The following is a 17,735-nucleotide window of genomic DNA, read 5'->3' as shown; positions in this document are numbered from 1 at the left end:
GGAAGGGGAGAGGGAGGGGAAGCAGAGAGAGAGGGGAAAGGGGAGAGAGTGAAGTGTGAAGGAGAGAGAAGGTGGAAGGGGAGAGAGACAGGGGGAAGGGGTGAGATAGGGGAAGGAGAGAGGGGGAAGGAGAGAGAGAGGGCGAAGGAGCGAGGGAGAGAGGAGAAAATGGGTAGAGGAGAGAGAGGGAACAGGTGAGAGAGAGGAAGATGTGTGCGAGAGGGGGAAGGGGAAAGAGTGGGAGGGGAACGGGAGAGTTTGGGGAAGGGGAGAGAGAGGGGAAGGGGAGAGAGAGGTGAAGGGAAGAGAGTGGGGAAGGGGAGAGAGAAGGGAAGGGGAGAGAGAGGGGAAGGGCAGAGAGTGGGGAAGGGGAGAGAGAGGGGAAGGGCAGAGAGTGGGGAAGGGGAGAGAGAGGGGAAGGGGAGAGAGTGGGGAAGGGGAGAGAGAGTGGGGAAGGGGAGAGAGAGGGGAAGGGGAGAGAGTGAGGAAGGGAAGAGAGTGGGGAAGGTGAGAGAGTGGGGAAGGGAAGAGAGAGGGGAATAAGTGAGAAAAGTAGCGGGGAAAGCGAGAGAGCGGGAACGAGTAAAAAGAGGCAGAATGTGTAGTGATGGGGAATGTATGGAGAGAGAGAGAAGGGAAAAGGAGGCGATAGGAGAGCGAGAGACAAGAACAGGAAAGCCTGTTGTTCCAGGCTTGGTTTAATATTTATAATTAAAGTCTTTGTTAATTGACCGTGAATTTAAATACTGAGCTAATCCCAGTGAGATTTGAACCCACGACCACTGGTTTACTAGACCAGTGCTCTAACCCCTGAACTATGGTGCCACCTGCTCTGGGAAAGACAGGGGAAGGAGCAGGAAAGAGAGGGGAAGGGAAAAGACAGACTGGAAGAAGTGAGAGAGAGGGGGAAGGGGAGACAGGGAGGAAGAGAGGGGGTAAGGGGAGAGAGTGTGTGGAAGGGAGGGAGATAGTGGATGGAGTGAGAGAGGGAAGGGGAGAGAGGGGGAATGAGTGGTTAGCAGACAGAGGGGTTGGGGAGAGAAGTAAGATAGAGGAGGAAGGAGAGAGAGGGGAAGTAGTGGGGAGCGAATGAAAGTAGAGAGGGAAGGGGAGAGAGAGGGTGAGGCAAGGGAGGGGGAAGGAGCGAGAAGGGAATGAGTGAAAAACGGGGAAAGCGAGATAGGGGTAAAAAGATGTAGAACAGGAAGGGGACATGGTGTGTGGAAGGGAGGGAGAGAGTGCTCGAGAGACGAGAAGAGAGCCAGTTGTTCCAGGGTCAGTCTCGGAGCTGTTTAATATTTATAATTAAAGCCCTTGTTAATTGACAGTGAATTTAATACTGAGCTAATTTTAAGTCGGCCCCAGGGAGATCTGAACTCACAACTCCTGGTTTGTAACACCAGAGCTCTAACCCTTGAGCTATGAAGCCACCAACTCTGGGAAAGACTGGGAAGGAGCAGGAAAGAGAGGGGAAGGGAAAAGAGAGAGTGAAAGGAGTGAGAGAGAGGGGGAAGGGGAGAGAGAGAGAAGGGGAGAGATAGCAAGGGAAGGGGAGAGGGAGAGGGGCACGGGAGAGAGTGGGGATAGAGTGAGAGAGAGGGAAGGGGAGACAGCGAGGAAGAGAGGGAAAGAGAGGGAGGGGATGAAGAGAGAGAGTGTGGAAGGGGGTGGAGAGAGAGGGGTTGAAGTGGGAAAGAGGGTAATGGGAGAGAGCGGAAGGGGAGAGAAAGGGGAAGGAGTGAGAGAGAGGGGGAATGGGAGAGAGAGGGAGGAAGCGGAAAGAGATGCTAAGGGGAGAGAGGGGGAAGGAGTGAGAGAGAGAGGGGGAGGGGAGAGAGAGGGTGAGCCAAGGGAGGGGAAGGAGCGAGAAGGGAATGAGTGACAGATGGGGAAAGCGAGAGAGTGGGAAAGGAAGAGAGGGGTAAAAAGCTGTAGAACGGGACGTGATGGGGAAGGGAGAGTGAGATTTGGAAGGGGAGAGAGAGTGCAAGAGAGACGAGAAGAGGAGAGGGGGAACATAAGAACTAGGAACAGGAGCAGGCCATCTAGCCCCTCGAGCCTGCTCCGCCATTCAATAAGATCATGGCTGATCTGGCCGTTGTCTCAGCTCCACTTACCCGCCCGCTCCCCGTAACCCTTAATTCCCTTATTGGTTAAAAATCTATCTATCTGTGACTTGAATGCATTGAATGAGCTAGCCTCAACTGCTTCCTTGGGCAGAGAATTCCACAGATCCACAACACTCTGGGAGAAGAAATTCCTTCTCAACTCGGTTTTAAATTGGCTCCCCCGTAATTTGAGGCTGTGCCCCCGAGTTCTAGTCTCCCCGACCAGTGGAAACAACCTCTCTGCCTCTATCCTGTCTCTCCATTTCATTATTTCAAATGTTTCTATGAGATCACACCTCATCCTTCTGAACTCCAACAAGTGAAGACACAGACTACTCAATCTATCATCATAAGGTAACCCCCTCATCTCCGGAGTCAACCAAGTGAATCGTCTCTGTACCCCGTCCAAAGCTAGTATATCCTTCCTTAAGGAAGGTGACCAAAACTACACGCAGTACTCCAGGTGCGGCCTCACCAATACACTGCACAGCTGGGTGTGAGGGGAGCCTGTTGTTGCAGGGTTGGTCTCGGAGCTGTTTAATATTTATAATTAAAGCCCTTGTTAATTGACAGTGAATTTCAATACTGAGCTAATTTTGAGTAGGCCCCAGTGAGACTTGAACTCACGACCCCTGGTTTACTAGACCAGTGCTCTAACCCCTGAGCTATGGAGCCACCTGTATTGGGAACGACAGGAGAAGGAGCAGGAAAGAGAGGGGAAGGGAAAAGAGAGAGTGGAAGGAGGGAGAGAGGGTGAAGGGGAAAGAGAGAGGGGAAGGAGTGAGAGAGAGCGGGAAGGGGCGACAGGGAGGAAGAGAGAGGGGAAGGGAGAGACAGAGGGGGAAAGGAAAGAGGGGGTAAGGGGAGAGAGTGTGTGGAAGAGAGGGAGAGAGGGGATGGAGTGAGAGAGGGAAGGGGAGAGAGGGTGAAGGAGTGGTTAGTGGACAGAAGGGTTGGGGAGAGAAGGAAGATCGACGAGGAAGGAGAGTGAGGGGAAGGAGTGGGGAGCGAATGAAAGTAGAGAGGGAAGGGGAGCGAGAGGGGAAGGAGAGAGGGTGAGGCGAGGGATGGGGAAGGAGGGCGAGGGGAATGAGTGAAAGACGGGGAAAGCGAGATCGGGGTAAAAAGATGTAGAACAGGAAGGGGACAGAGTGTGTGGAAGGGAGGGAGAGAGTGCTCGAGAGACGAGAAGAGAGCCAGTTGTTCCAGGGTCAGTCTCGGAGCTGTTTAATAATTATAATTAAAGCCCTTGTTAATTGACAGTGAATTTAATAATGAGCTAATGTTGAGTAGGCCCCAGTGAGATCTGAACTCACAACTCCTGGTTTGTAACACCAGAGCTCTAACCCTTGAGCTATGAAGCCACCAACTCTGGGAAAGACCGGGAAGGAGCAGGAAAGAGAGGGGAAGGGAAAAGAGAGAGTGAAAGGAGTGAGAGAGAGGGGGAAGGGGAGAGAGAGGGAAGGGGAGACAGCGAGGAAGAGAGGGAAAGAGAGGGAGGGGATGAAGAGAGAGAGTGTGGAAGGGGGTGGAGAGAGAGGGGTTGAAGTGGGAAAGAGGGTAATGGGAGAGAGCGGAAGGGGAGAGAAAGGGGAAGGAGTGAGAGAGAGGGGGAATGGGAGAGAGAGGGAGGAAGCGGAAAGAGATGCTAAGGGGAGAGAGGGGGAAGGAGTGAGAGAGAGAGGGGGAGGGGAGAGAGAGGGAGAGAACCTGAAAGGAAAGGGAAAAGAATGAGACAGGAGGGAGGGAAAAGGGCGAAGAGAGTGGGAGGAATGAGAGACGGGTATTTAAATAATAAATTAGGCCCCAGTGAGATTTGAACTCACGACCCCTGGTTTACTAGACCAGTGCTCTAACCCCTGAGCTACGGAGCCACCTGTTCGGGTAAAGACAGGGGAAGAAGCAGGAAAGATAGGGGAAGGGAAAAGAGAGAGTGGAGGGAGTGAGAGAGAGGGGGAAGGGGAGAGAGTGCCGATGGAGTGAGCGAGGGAAGGTGAGACGGAGGAAGAGAGAGTGCTTTGGGAGAGAGAGGGAGGGGAAGGAGTGAGAGAGAGGAGAGAGGAAAAGAGAGGAGGAGGGGGAGAGCAGGAAGGGGAGAGAAAGGGGAAGGAGTAAGAGAGAGGGGGAATGGGAGAGAGAGGGAGGAAGCGGAAAGAGATGCTAAGGGGAGAGAGGGGGAAGGAGTGAGAGAGAGAGGGGGAGGGGAGAGAGAGGGAGAGAACCTGAAAGGAAAGGGAAAAGAAAGAGACAGGAGGGAGGGAAAAGAGCGAAGAGAGTGGGAGGAATGAGAGACGGGTATTTAAATAATAAATTAGGCCCCAGCGAGATTTGAACTCACGACCCCTGGTTTACTAGACCAGTGCTCTAACCCCTGAGCTACGGAGCCACCTGTTCGGGTAAAGACAGGGGAAGAAGCAGGAAAGATAGGGGAAGGGAAAAGAGAGAGTGGAGGGAGTGAGAGAGAGGGGGAAGGGGAGAGAGTGCCGATGGAGTGAGCGAGGGAAGGTGAGACGGAGGAAGAGAGAGTGCTTTGGGAGAGAGAGGGAGGGGAAGGAGTGAGAGAGAGGAGAGAGGAAAAGAGAGGAGGAGGGGGAGAGCAGGAAGGGGGAGCAAGAGGGGAAGGGGAAAAGAGAGGGGAAGGGGAGAGAGAGAGGAGAAGGGGAGAGAGAGGGAAGGAGTGAGGAAAGAATGAAAGTAGAGAGGGGAAGGAGAAAGGGGGAAAGAGAGAGGGTGAGGGGTGGGAGGGGGAAGGGGGAGAAGGGAATGAGTGAGAGACGGGGAAAGCGAGATAGTGGGAAAGGGAGAGAGAGGTAAAAAGATGTAGAACGGGTCGTGATGGGGAAGGGAGAGAGAGATTTGGAAGGGGAGAGAGAGTGTAAAAGAGACGAGAAGAGGAGAGGGGGAAGGGTGTGAGGGGAGCCTGTTGTTCCAGGGTCAGTCTCAGAGCTGTTTAATATTTATAATTAAAGCCCCTGTTAATTGACGGTGAATTTAAATGCTGAGCTAATTTTGAGTAGGCCCCAGTGAGATTTGAACTCACAACCCCTGGGGACAGGGAGGAAGAGAGAGGGGAAGGGGAGAGAGAGGTTGAGATGGGAAAGAGAGGGAGGGAGGGGGAGAGAGTGGCGAATGAGTGAGAGAGAGGGGGAAGGAGAGAGTGGGGAGGGGAGAGAGTGGGGAGGGAGGAAGAAAGGGAGAGAGGGGGGAATGGGCCAGAGGGGGAGGGGGAGAGTCTGATGGGAAAGGGGAGAGCGAGAGCGAGGGAAGGAGAGAAAGGGAGGTGGGAGGGGGCCAAAAAAGTGGAGACAGGAGAGGGGAGAGAGAGTGTGGGAAGGGGAGAGAGAGTGAGAGAAAGGGGGAAGGGAAGAGAGAGGGGGTAGGTGAGAGGGGGGGAAGGGATGAGAGAGAGAGGGGGGATGGAGAGGGGGAAGGGGGAGAGAGGGATGGGGAAGGGGAGAGAGGGTGGAGGGGAGGCAGCGAGGAAGAGAGGGAGGTGGGGAAAGAGAGGGAAGGGATGGACACAGAGAGAGTGTGGGAGGGAAAGGAGTGGGAGGGGGGAGAGCGAAAGGGGAAGGAGTAAGAGAGTGGGGGAAGGGGAGAGAGTGGGGAGAGGCTGGGTAGGGGAGAGAGTGGGGAAGGAGTAAGAGAGTGGGGGAAGGGTAGAGAGGGGGGAGATACTGGGTAGGGGAGAAAGTGGGGAAGGAGTGAGAGACGGGGAAAGGGAGACAGGGAGGGAGAGAGAGGGAGGGAAAGGTAAGCAAGAGGGGAAGGGGTGAGAGAGAGGAGAGAGGAAAAGAGAGGGGGAGCAGGAGAGCGGGAAGGGGGGAGTGAGAGGGGAAGGGGTAAAGAAAGTGGAAGGGGAGAAAGAGGGAAGATAGAGGAGGAAGGAGAGAGAGGGGAGGAGTGGGGAGTGAATGAAAATAGAGAGAAGAAGGGAAGAGTGTGAGGAGAGGGAGGGGGAAGGGAATGAGTGAGAGACGGGAAAAGTGAGTGTAATGTCTGTAAGCTTGTAATGTTTGTAGCTCCACACTGTGGATGTGGACGTATTGTGTACTGCAACTGCAGAGTTAATAATAAACAGAACCAGGCAGATTTCCGGAGACTTCCGACAGAGCTGCCTGCCATGTTCGGAAGCTGCGTGTGAATATATCACATTTGGCAGCGAGATGGGATTTTTCGGATGATTTGAAGCTTAAATTTTGTTGGTGAACGATTCAGCCAGCCGACAGAGTGACTTTGGAAGGTTCTGTCTTTGGAAAAAGCTGCAATAATCCGAGGTAAAATACAGCACACGGTGTGAACAGCTAGAGATTAAAATGGCTGGTGTAATCGGACATTTAGGAGAATATAGACACGGCCGGGAACGTTTTAAAGCGTATGTGGATCAACTACAAATGTATTTCACTGCAAATAACATAATCGAAGTTCCAGACAATGCAGTCCAGAACCGGGCTGTGTTGGAACATAAGAAAGCGATCTTCTTATCAGAGGCAGGTCCGACATTATACAAAAACCTTGTAAATCTGCTTGTGGCTGACGAGCCAAAGGACACAACGCTTAAAGAGATTTTAACGAAACTGGAGCAGCACTATAACCCCAAACCGTTAGAAATTGCTGAAAGCTATCATTTCGGGATTCGGAATCAAAAGGCTGATGAAAATATCAGTGATTACATCGTAGCATTAAAAAAGCTATCGATGCACTGTAATTTTGGAAACTTTCAAAACCGCGCATTACGGGATCGTTTTGTTTGTGGGGTGAAAAATGATGCGATCAGAAGGAAGTTATTGACGACAGATGACTTGACTTTTGAGATTGCTTGTCAGACAGCGAAGTCGATGGGCATGGCCGAACAATATTCCCGAGAATTAAATAATAATTACGGTCGTCAGTCAACCGAGGTAAATCACCTGCACGATCAAGGTAAAAGACAGTTGGGGCCCAAAGTCTCAGAAACTGCAAATTCTAACAGAGTGTCGAAGTCGTGCTATAGGTGCCTGGGACAACACATTGCTCAAAGTTGTCCATACGTGAAGGCAGAGTGTTTCTTCTGCAAAAAGACTGGGCATCTTGCAAAGGCATGCCGACTGAAGGGCAAACCAGTTTTTAAAGCTATGAGTCCAGCGTTCAAAGCTATGATAGAAATCCCAAGAGACTACATAGCATGGAAGAACAACAACAGGACAAGGAGATGTTCGAGTTACATGTCATCAGGAGCACGAGGTTAACGGACAGCGATTCGGGAAGCATCAAAAGCCACATAGATGTTACGGGATTCAAGATACCAATGGAAATTGACACGGGTGCATCCGTGAGTGTAGTACCGGAGTCACTGTACCTCGACAATTTCCAACTGGAGAAATCCAAGATAGAGCTGCGAGGCTACTCGGGAGAGAAAATTCCTGTGGTAGGTCGTATCACCGTACCAGTGAAATATAAAGATCAATTTCAGAACTTGCCTCTAATAGTAGTGAAAGGAGACAAGCCTGCTTTACTCGGAAGAAATTGGTTGAGCTCACTGAAGCCGGATTGGAGTGAGATTTTCTGTGTGGAAGCAAGATTTTCATCAACGGATGAGGTTATCAAGCAGTATCCGAAGGTGTTCTGTGAAATGGGCAGTCCGATCCAAGGCTTCAAGGCGAGTGTCAGGGTACAGAAGGACGCTAGATCAGTTTAATTACAAGCCACGTTCCGTACCATATGCACTCAAGGAGAAAGTTGAGCAAGAACTCAAAAGGCTAGAGACTGAGAACATTATTTGTAAGATAGATTGATGTATATTGGGCTACACCATTGTTGTTGTACCTAAGTCTGATGGTAAGGTAAGATTGTGTGGTGATTATAAGGTAACCGTAAACCAGGTTCTAGAGGGTAATGTCCCCAATACATTGCCGAATATAGAAGATTTGTTCACAACACTGACAGGTGGTCAGATCTTCTCAAAACTGGATCTGACGAATGCCTACTTACAGCTTGAACTAGATGAAGAGTCCAAGTCATGTTTGACTATAAATACTCATCTCGGCCCATATCAATTTAATAGGTTACCGTTTGGAGTGTCTTCCGCCCCTGTCATATTCCAAGGGGTAATGAACCAGGTTTTGTAAAGGTATTGAAGGGGTAGTATGTTATTTGGATGACATACTAATTTCAGCATCAAATAGGCAAATTCATAATAATACAGAAACATAGAAACATAGAAAATAGGTGCAGGAGCCGGCCATTCGGCCCTTCGAGCCTGCACCGCCATTCAATGAGTTCATGACTGAACATGCAACTTCAGTACCCCATTCCTGCTTTCTCGCCGTACCCCTTGACTACATCTAACTCCTTTTTGAATATATTTAGTGAATTCACCTCAATAACCTCACATTTCTCCACATTATTCTTCATCTGCCATGCATTTGCCCACTCACCTAACCTATCCAAGTCACTCTGCAGCCTCATAGCATCCTCCTCGCAGGTCATACTGCCACCCAACTTAGTGTCATCCGCAAATTTGGAGATACTACATTTAATTCTCTCGTCTAAATCATTAATGTACAATGTAAACAGCTGGGGCCCCAGCACAGAACCTTGCGGTACCCCACTAGTCACTGCCTGCCATTCTGAAAAGTACCCATTTACTCCTACTCTTTGCTTCCTGTCTGCCAACCAGTTCTCAATCCACGTCAGCACATTACCCCAATCCCATGTGCTTTAACATTGCACATTAATCTCTTGTGTGGGACCTTGTCGAAAGCCTTCTGAAAGTCCAAATATACCACATCAACTGGTTCTCCCTTGTCCACTCTACTGGAAACATCCTCAAAAAATTCCAGAAGATTTGTCAAGCATGCTTTCCATTTCACAAATCCATGCTGACTTGGACCTATCATGTCACCTCTTTCCAAATGGGCTGCTATGACATCCTTAATAATTGATTCCATCATTTTACCCACTACCGATGTCAGGCTGACCGGTCTATAATTCCCTGTTTTCTCTCTCCCTCCTTTTTTAAAAAGTGGGGTTACATTGACTACACTCCACTCCATAGGAACTGATCCAGAGTCTATGGAATGTTGGAAAATGACTGTCAATGCATTCGCTATTTCCAAGGCCACCTCCTTAAGTACTCTGGGATGCAGTCCATCAGGCCCTGGGGATTTATCGGCCTTCAATCCCATAAATTTCCCCAACACAATTTCCCGACTAATAAGGATTTCCCTCAGTTCCTCCTTCTTACTAGACTCATTACTAAAACATTGAATGAAGTCCTCAAACAGCTAGAGAAGCACAGAGTGCGAGTGTCTGCTCGTAAGTGTGAGTTATTTAAAAACTCAGTTGAGTACTTAGGGTACAGAGTAGACAAAGATGGCTTACATCCAACCATGGAAAAATTGGATGCAATTTGAAATGCACCCACTACCAAGGTGTGGCAAAGGCTACATATTGATTTTGCTGAGTTAGAAGGACAACAATTGTTCATTGTGATTGATAGCCATTCGAAGTGGGTTGAGGTGTTTCCAATGTGGAAAATAACAACAAGTAAAACAGTGGACATTTTACGAAAATTATTTTCTTCATTTGGCTTCGCTGAAGAAATTGTTTCAGATAATGGACCACAATTTCGTTCAGAAGAATTTGCACAATTCACGAGCAAAAATGGTGTGAAACATACCAAGGTTCCACCACACCACCCTGCTTCGAATGGTGCAGCAGAGCGCACTGTAAAAATTGTAAAACGTGCCTTCATAAAACAAATGTTAGATCCAAATCCAAGGAAACGACAATTGTCATTGGATCACAAATTGGCAAATTTTTTGATTACATATCGAAATACTCCTCACACAACCACTGGTAGAACACCAGCAGAGTTGTTTCTCCAATGACAGCCATGAACCAGATTCTCGTTGTTAAAGCCAAATTTGGCACAGTCCGTCGAAGAGACACAATTAAAACAGAAAGAGAATCATGATAGAGGTAGAGTAAAAGAGAGAAATGTGAAATTAAACCAGAAGGTGAGAGTGAAGAACCATCACCATAAATGGTTAAAGTGATTACCAGGAAGAGTGGTGAAGATATGTGGTCCTCGCACATATTTGGTAAAGATGTTTGATAATGGACAGGTTAGGTTTGTCCATATTGATCATATTTTACCTACAGACATTGAAGGAGTTGAAGGTGGGAATGATTCAATTATTTCTGACTCATCAGATAGTTTTGATACACCAGTAGCAAATCCTAAATCCAATGGACTGGAAACAAATCCAGGAGAGAATCAGAATGAAAGTCTGAGTCCGAGTCAGGAAAACAAAGAGCCTGACGTTAGAGTGAGTTCAAATGAAAATCAAGGAAATTCCGTGGAGGAAAACGTTCCTCAGGATGAGCCTCGAATGAGTGTGAAATCGACACCATGTTTGGAAGGTCCTGTTCGAGAGCGAAGGGATCCTCTTCGAAATGGAAAACAAGTGGTAAAGTTAAATTTGTAAATATGGGAAAAATAATAAGTTTATATCCTGTGTTATGTATAAACATGAAAGTTATGTATGATGTTTGTTATAATTACTTCTTCATTAAGGAGGGAGAAGTGTAATGTCTGTAAGCTTGTAATGTTTGTAGCGCCACACTGTGGATGTGGACGTATTGCGTACTGCAACTGCATAGTTACTAATAAACAGAACCAGGCAGATTTCCGGAGGCTTCCGAGCGTGCTGCCTGCCATGTTGGAAGCTGTGTGTGCTTGTGCTCTGTAAATATATCACAGTGAGATAGCGGAAAAGGGAGAGAGGGGTAAAAAGACAAAGGCAGATGGAGAGATGGTGCAACTGAGACGAGAAAAGAACTTGTTGTTTCAGGGTTGGTCTCAGTGCAGTTTAATATTTATTATTAAAGCCCTTGTTAATTGACAGTGACTTTAAATACTGAGCTAATTTAGAATGAACCCCCGTGAGATTTGAACCCACGATCTTGGTTTACTAGACCAGTGCTCTAACCCCTGAGCTATGGAGCCACCTGCCCGAGGCTGTGGGTCATTCCCCAGTTAGTGCTGTGTGTTTGAAGAATGCGGAGGGGTCAGTGAAACGCTCAGATTGTGTCTCATCCCCCAGACTCCTGCCTCCACCTCTTCAATATTCGCCTCTCAACATCGATATATCGTATCTTTCACGTGATAAAACATCCCAAGGCAACTCAGTCACACTCTGGCCCAATCTCTCTGTCTCTCTGTCTCTCTGTCTCACTCCCTCTGTCTCTCTATCACTTTCTCTCTGTCGCTCACTGTCTCTCGAGCCGGAAGGAGTTAGAGAGGGGCAAGGAGAAAGTCAGAAGGGAAAGGAGAGAGAGAGAGAGGGAGGAGAGAGATTGAGGAGTGAGTGGAGAGAGAGGAGCGGAGAATGGGGAGGGGAGAAAGCGGGGGAAAGGGACAGGGAGAGGGAAGGAGTGAGTGAGAGGGGGAAGGGGAGAGAGAGAGAGAGAGAGGGAAGGAGAGAGAGAGGAGCGTATCAGTAGTTGTTATTACATCGATAGTCCACTAGGTGGGGCTCTATTAGAGGACGAGAGAGGGAAGGGGAGAGTGAGGGGAAGGAGTGAGAGAGAGGGAAGGGGAGAGTGAGGGGAAGGAGTGAGAGAGAGGGAAGGGGAGAGTGACGGGAAGGAGTGAGAGAGAGATGGAAGGGGAGAGTGAGGCGAATGAGTGAGAGAGAGGGAAGGGGAGAGTGAGGGGAAGGAGTGAGAGAGAGACGGGGAAGAGGAGAGACAGAGGGAACAACAACAATAATGTATATTTATACAGCGCCTTTAACGTAGTGAAACGTCCCAAGGTGCTCCACAGGAGGATTATGCGATAAAAATTAGTGCAGGTGGGGGGGCGGTTTTAAGGAGTGTCTTGAAGGAGGAAAGAGAGGTAGAGAGGCGGAGAGGTTTAGGGAGGGAGTTCCAGAGCTTGGGGCCCAGGCAACAGAAGGCCCGGCCAGCGATGGTGGAGCGATTATAATCAGGGATGGTCAGAGGGCAGAATTAGAGGAGTGCAGACATCTCAGGGGGTTGTGGGGCTGGAAGAGATTACAGAGATAGGGGGGGTGTAGCGGCTGGAGGAGGTTACAGAGATAGGGAGGGGTGTAGGGGCTTGGGGAGGTTACAGAGATAGGGAGGGATGTAGTGGCTTGGGGAGGTTACAGAGATAGGGAGGGGTGTAGGGCTGGAGAAGGTTACAGAGATAGGGAGGGCTATAGGTGCAGGAAGAGGTTACAAAGATAGGGAGGGGTGTAGGGGCTGGATGAGGTTACAGAGATAGTGAGCAGTGTAGGGGCTGGAGGGGGTTACAGAGATAGGGAGGGTTGTAGTGGCTGGAAGAGGTTACAGAGATAGTGAGGGGTGTAAGGGCTGGAGGAGGTTACAGAGATAGGGTGGGGTGTCGTGGCTGGAGGAGGTTACAGAGATAGGGAGGGGTGTAGGGGCTGGAGTAGGTTACGGAGATAGGGAGGGGGTGTAGAGGCTGGAGAAGATTACAGAGATAGGGAGGGGTGTAGGGGCTGGAAGAGGTTACGGAGATGGGGAGGGGCGAGGGTCCATGGAGGGATTTGAAAACAAGGATGAGAATTTTGAAATCGAGTCGTTGCTTAACCAGGATTCAATGTCGGTCGGCGAGCACAGTGGGTGAGGGGTGAGCAGGACTCGGTGCGAGTTAGGACACGGGTCAGCGAGCACAGGGGGTGATGGGTGAGCGGGACTCGTTGCGAGTTAGGACACGGGACAGCAAGCACAGAGGGTGATGGGTGAGCAGGACTTGGTGCGAGTTAGGACACGGGGCAGTGAGCACAGGGGGTGATGGGTGAGCGGGACTCGGTGCGAGTTAGGACATGGGACAGCGAGCACAGTGGGTGATAGGTGAGCGGGACTCGGTGCGAGTTAGGACACGGGGCAGTGAGCACAGGGGGTGATGGGTGAGTGGGACTCGGTGCGAGTTAGGACACAGGGCAGTGAGCACAGGGGGTGATGGGTGAGTGGGACTCGGTGCGAGTTAGGACATGGGGCAGCCGAGTTTTGGATCACCTCTAGTTTATGTCGGGCAGAATGTGGGAAGGAGTGAGAGAGAGAATCAGAGAATCATAAACATTTACACAGCACGGAAGGAGGCCATTTCGGCCCATTGTGTCCGCGCCGGCCGACCAAGAGTTACCCAGCCTCATCCCACTTTCCAGCTCTCAGTCCGTAGCCCTGTAGGTTACGGAACTTCAAGTGCACATCCAAGTAGTTTTTAAATGTGGTGAGGGTTTCTGCCTCTACCACCCTTTCAGGCAGTGAGTTCCAGACCCCCCCCCCCACCTTCTGGGTGAAGACATTTCCCCTCAAATCCCCTCTAAACCTCCCCCCAATTACTTTAAATCTATGCCCACCGGTTGTTGACCCCTCTGCTAAGGGGAAATAGGTCCTTCCTATCCACTGTATCCAGGCCTCTCATAATTTTATACACCTCAATTAAATCTCCCCTCAGCCTCCTCTGTTCCCAGGAAAACAACCCCAGCCTATCCAATCTTTCCTCATAGCTAAAATTTTCCAGTCCTGGCAACATCCTGGTAAATCTCCTCTGCATCCTCTCCAGTGCAATCACATCCTTCCTGTAATGTGGTGACCAGAACTGCACGCAGTACTCCAGCTGTGGCCTAACCAGTGTTGTATACAGTTCGAGCGTAACCACAGGGCGGGGGTAAGGTATGCATTTAATAAATTTGGTGAATTTACAGAATGCCCTCCGAGGGTCAAACAGATGTGGCCGTGGGATTCATTATTTGTGGAAAATCCCAACTGGATCATCTTGTGTCCATTGCCGCATCTTGAGACTAGAACCAGCGAAGGCAGGAACTGGGAAATGTCAGGATATCACAGGAAGGATGTGATTGCACTGGAGAGGGTGCAGAGATTTACCAGGATGTTGGCGGGACTGGAGAATTTTAGTGACGAGGAAAGATTGGATGGGCTGGGGTTGTTTTCTTTGGAACAGAGGAGGCTGAGGGGAGACCTCCATTCCTTCACCCAGAGGATGGTGGGGGTCTGGAACTCACTGCCTGAAAGGGTGGTAGAGGCAGCAACCCTCACCACGTTTAAAAGGTACTTGGATGTGCACTTGAAGTGCCGTAAGCTGCAGGGCTACGCACCGAGAGCTGGAAAGTGGGATTAGATCACCATCATAGGCAGTCCCTCGGAATCGAGGAAGACTTGCTTCCACTCTCAACATGAGTCCTGAGGTGACTGAACAGTCCAATACAGGAACCACAGTCCCTGTCACAGGTGGGACAGATAGTCGTTGAGGGAAGGGGAGGGTGGTGCTGGTTTGCCACACGATCCTTCCACTGCCTGCGCTTGGCGACGAGCTCAGCGCCCTCTCAGATGCACTTCCTCCTCCACTTAGGGCAGACTGGTCTTTGGCCAGGGACTCCCAGCTGTCGTTGGGGATGTTGTACTTTATCAGGGAGGCTTTGAGGGTGTTCCTGTAACATTCCCTCTGCCCACCTTTGGCTTGCTTGCCGTGAAGGAGTTCCGAGTCGAGCGCTTGCTTTGGGAGTCTCGTGTCTGGTGCATGCAGACTATGTGGCCTGCCCAGCAGATAGGTCTTGGTCGGCCGGCACAGACACGATGCGCCGAAATGGTTTCCTTCCCATCTGTAAGTTTCTATGAGTCGATGATATATTTGTGTCTCTGAGACTGGATGTGGAAAAGGTGGGATACAGACTGGGGGTGGGAAGTGAAAGTGATGTGGGCAGATTGTAAAGTGCGGAGTGAGCGGTTCCTGTTGATGGTGTCGGCCTGTCGCCGATTGACAGTCAATTCAGTAACAGAAGCCAAGATTGAGTTGACCCCAATGAGATTTGAACCCACAACCCCTGGTTTACAAGACCAGTGCTCTAACCCCTGAGGTATGGAGCCACTTGTGACACTTACTCCTTTTTGCATCTTACTATTGTTAACATGGAGGTGGGGCCCGAATAATCATTGTTGGTGATTCATCTCTGAACATTGACAGAATCTTACAGCACACAAGGAGGGCCATTCAGCCAATCGTGTCTGTGCCGGCACTGTGAGAGAGATTAGTGCTTGGAAGTTGTAAAAGGAGGGAGAGAGGGGAATGAGTGGGAGAGGGAATGGGAGAGAAAGGGGGAAGGAGTCAGCCAGAGGGGAATGGGAGAGAGCGGAATGGGAGAGAGCGAGAGGGGGAGGGGAGAGAAATGGGAAGTCGAGAGAGGGAGGAGGCAGGGGAGAGAGAAAGGAAGGGGAGAGGGAGGGAGCAGGGGAGAATCTGAAAAGAAAGGCAAAAGAGTGAGAGAGAGGAGGGAGGAGAAGGGAAGGGGAGAGAGAGGGAAAGGGGAGAGAGATGGGAAGTCGAGAGAGGAAGGAGGCAGGGGAGAGAGAAAGGAAGGGGAGAGAGAGGGAGCAGGGGAGAATCTGAAAAGAAAGGCAAAAGAGGGAGAGAGAGGAGTGAGGGGAGGGAGCGGAAGGAGAGAGAGGGGAAGGGGAGAGATAGATGGAGAAAGTGAGATCGCGGGAAAGTGAGAGAGGAGCTAAAAAAAAATGTAGAACGAGTCGTGATCTGGAAAGCAGAGAGACAAGGAAAGGCGTGAGGGGAACTTGTTGTTTCAGGGTCAATCTCAGAGCTGTTTAATCTTTATAATTAAAGCCCTTGTTAATTGACAGTGAATTTAAGTACTGAGCTAATTTTGAGTAGGCCCCACTGAGATGTGAACCCATGACCCCTGTTTTACCAGACCAGTGCTCTAACCCCTGAGCTATGGAGCCACCTGCCCCGGGCTGTGCGTCATTCCCCAGAGCGAGAGGGGGAGGGGAGAGAGATGGGAAGTCGAAAGAGGGAGGAGGCAGGGGAGAGAGAAAGGGGACGGGGAGAGAGGGAGAAGGGGAGAATCTGAAAGGAAAGGGAAAAGAAATAGAGAGAGGAGGGAGGGGAAGAAAGGGAGCGGAGAAGGAGGAGGGAGAGGGAGAGTGGAAAGGCAGAGTCGGAAGGGGAGAGAGTGGGACGGGAAGAGGGTGAGGCGAGAGAGGGGAAAGGGGGAAGAGGGGAATGAGTGAGAGACGGAGAAAGTGAAATAGCGGGAAAGTGAGTGAGGAATAAAAAGATGTGGAACGGGTCATGATTGTTGTGTATGCATGTAAACGTCACCAATATGTAAGACTTGCCACTAGGGGGCACACCTGTGGGAGACCCAATGGTCACCTGAGCACCCTGGGACAAGCAGGTATATAAGGTGACTCACCATGCTACTTCCCCACTCTGGAGTCTGAATAAAGAGCACAAGGTCACAACAGTTTGAGCTTTCAATACAGTCCTGTGGATTTATTCTGAACATCACATACTGGCGACGAGTAACGGATCACGAACCTTTATGCAGTAATGGCTGCCGTTGGTATTGTTGAGGGATTTGTTGAGGGTGATGATTTGGGAAGCCTTCGTTGAGCGTCTCGACCGGTACTTCGTCGCCAACGAACAGGACGAGGCTAAGAGAGAGCGATCAAGCCCAGGGCGATTCTCCTCACCGTATGTGGGTCTCCGATATACGGCCTGATCAAAAATCTGCTGGCACTGGTCAAACCAGAGGAGAAGACTTACACAGAGCTGTGTGCGCTGGTGTGGGAACGCCTTAAGCCGAAGGAGAGCATCTTAAAGGCCAGGTATCACTTTTACAAGCACCGTCGCTCCCAGGGCCAGAAGATTCCTTGCGAGGCAGTACGATTTTTGATGGATCTTTGCGGCAAATGTTGATGAACGGTTTCGTGCTTGGAATCGGCCACGAGGTCATCCTTCGCAAGCTGCTGTCTGCCGAATCCAGGGATAAACGGGTCCTTTTCGGAATGGGAGGCAATGACTAGTGGAGTGCCGCAGGGCTCAGTGCTGGGACCCCAGCTATTTACAATATACATCAATGATTTGGATGCAGGAAGTGAGTGTAATATCTCCAAGTCTGCAGATGACACTAAACTGGGTGGCAGTGTGAGCTGTGAGGAGGACGCTAAAAGGCTGCAGGGTGACTTGGACAGGTTAGGTGAGTGGGCAAATGCATGGCAGATGCAGTATATTGTGGATAAATGTGAGGTTATCCACTTTGGGGGCAAAAACACGAAGACAGAACATTATCTGAATGGTGACAGATTAGGAATAGGGGAGGTGCAATGAGACCTGGGTGTCATGGTACATCAGTCATTGAAAGTTGGCATGCAGGTACAGCGGGCGGTGAAGAAGGCAAATAGCATGTTGGCCTTCATAGCGAGGGGATTTGAGTATAGGAGCAGGGAGGTCTTACTGCAATTGTACAGGGCCTTGGTGAGGCCTCATCTGGAATATTGTGTTCAGTTTTGATCTCCTAATCTGAGGAAGGACGTTCTTGCTATTGAGGGAATGCAGCGAAGGTTCACCAGACTGATTCCCTGGATGGCTGGACTGATATATGAGGAGAGACTGGATAAACTGGACAATTATACACTGGAGTTTAGAAGGATGAGAGTGGATCTCATAGAAACGTATAAGATTCTGACGGTATGGGACAGGTTAGATGCAGGAAGAATGTTCCCGATGTTGGGGAAGTCCAGAACCAGGGGTCACAGGCTAAGGATAAGGGGTCGGCCATTTAGGACTGAGATGAG

General features: G+C 50.1%; 2 protein-coding genes, 5 non-coding genes and 1 pseudogene across 7 annotated transcripts in view; 2 read left to right on the top strand and 6 right to left on the bottom strand.

Moving 5' to 3' along the window:
- Positions 1-17,735, top strand: part of LOC139247122 (nuclear factor 7, ovary-like) — a 640,289-nt gene that overhangs the window by 196,888 nt on the left and 425,666 nt on the right. The gene's annotated exons all lie outside the window — the stretch shown is intronic.
- LOC139247112 (zinc finger protein 432-like) overlaps positions 1-17,735 on the top strand; it is a 521,915-nt pseudogene that overhangs the window by 215,723 nt on the left and 288,457 nt on the right.
- LOC139247117 (zinc finger protein 432-like) overlaps positions 1-17,735 on the bottom strand; it is a 420,986-nt gene that overhangs the window by 172,351 nt on the left and 230,900 nt on the right. The gene's annotated exons all lie outside the window — the stretch shown is intronic.
- Positions 748-825, bottom strand: trnat-agu (transfer RNA threonine (anticodon AGU)). Its single transcript has one exon. It is a non-coding gene; the product is annotated as a tRNA-Thr (tRNA).
- trnat-agu (transfer RNA threonine (anticodon AGU)) lies at positions 2,711-2,783 on the bottom strand. The gene has a single exon. It is a non-coding gene; the product is annotated as a tRNA-Thr (tRNA).
- Positions 3,910-3,982, bottom strand: trnat-agu (transfer RNA threonine (anticodon AGU)). The gene has a single exon. It is a non-coding gene; the product is annotated as a tRNA-Thr (tRNA).
- On the bottom strand, positions 4,422-4,494 carry trnat-agu (transfer RNA threonine (anticodon AGU)). The gene has a single exon. It is a non-coding gene; the product is annotated as a tRNA-Thr (tRNA).
- On the bottom strand, positions 14,939-15,011 carry trnat-ugu (transfer RNA threonine (anticodon UGU)). The gene has a single exon. It is a non-coding gene; the product is annotated as a tRNA-Thr (tRNA).

This window comes from Pristiophorus japonicus, unplaced genomic scaffold, assembly GCF_044704955.1.
Source record: "Pristiophorus japonicus isolate sPriJap1 unplaced genomic scaffold, sPriJap1.hap1 HAP1_SCAFFOLD_258, whole genome shotgun sequence".
Classification (NCBI taxonomy): Eukaryota; Metazoa; Chordata; class Chondrichthyes; family Pristiophoridae; genus Pristiophorus; species Pristiophorus japonicus.
This window is presented reverse-complemented; position numbering and strand designations above follow the sequence as displayed.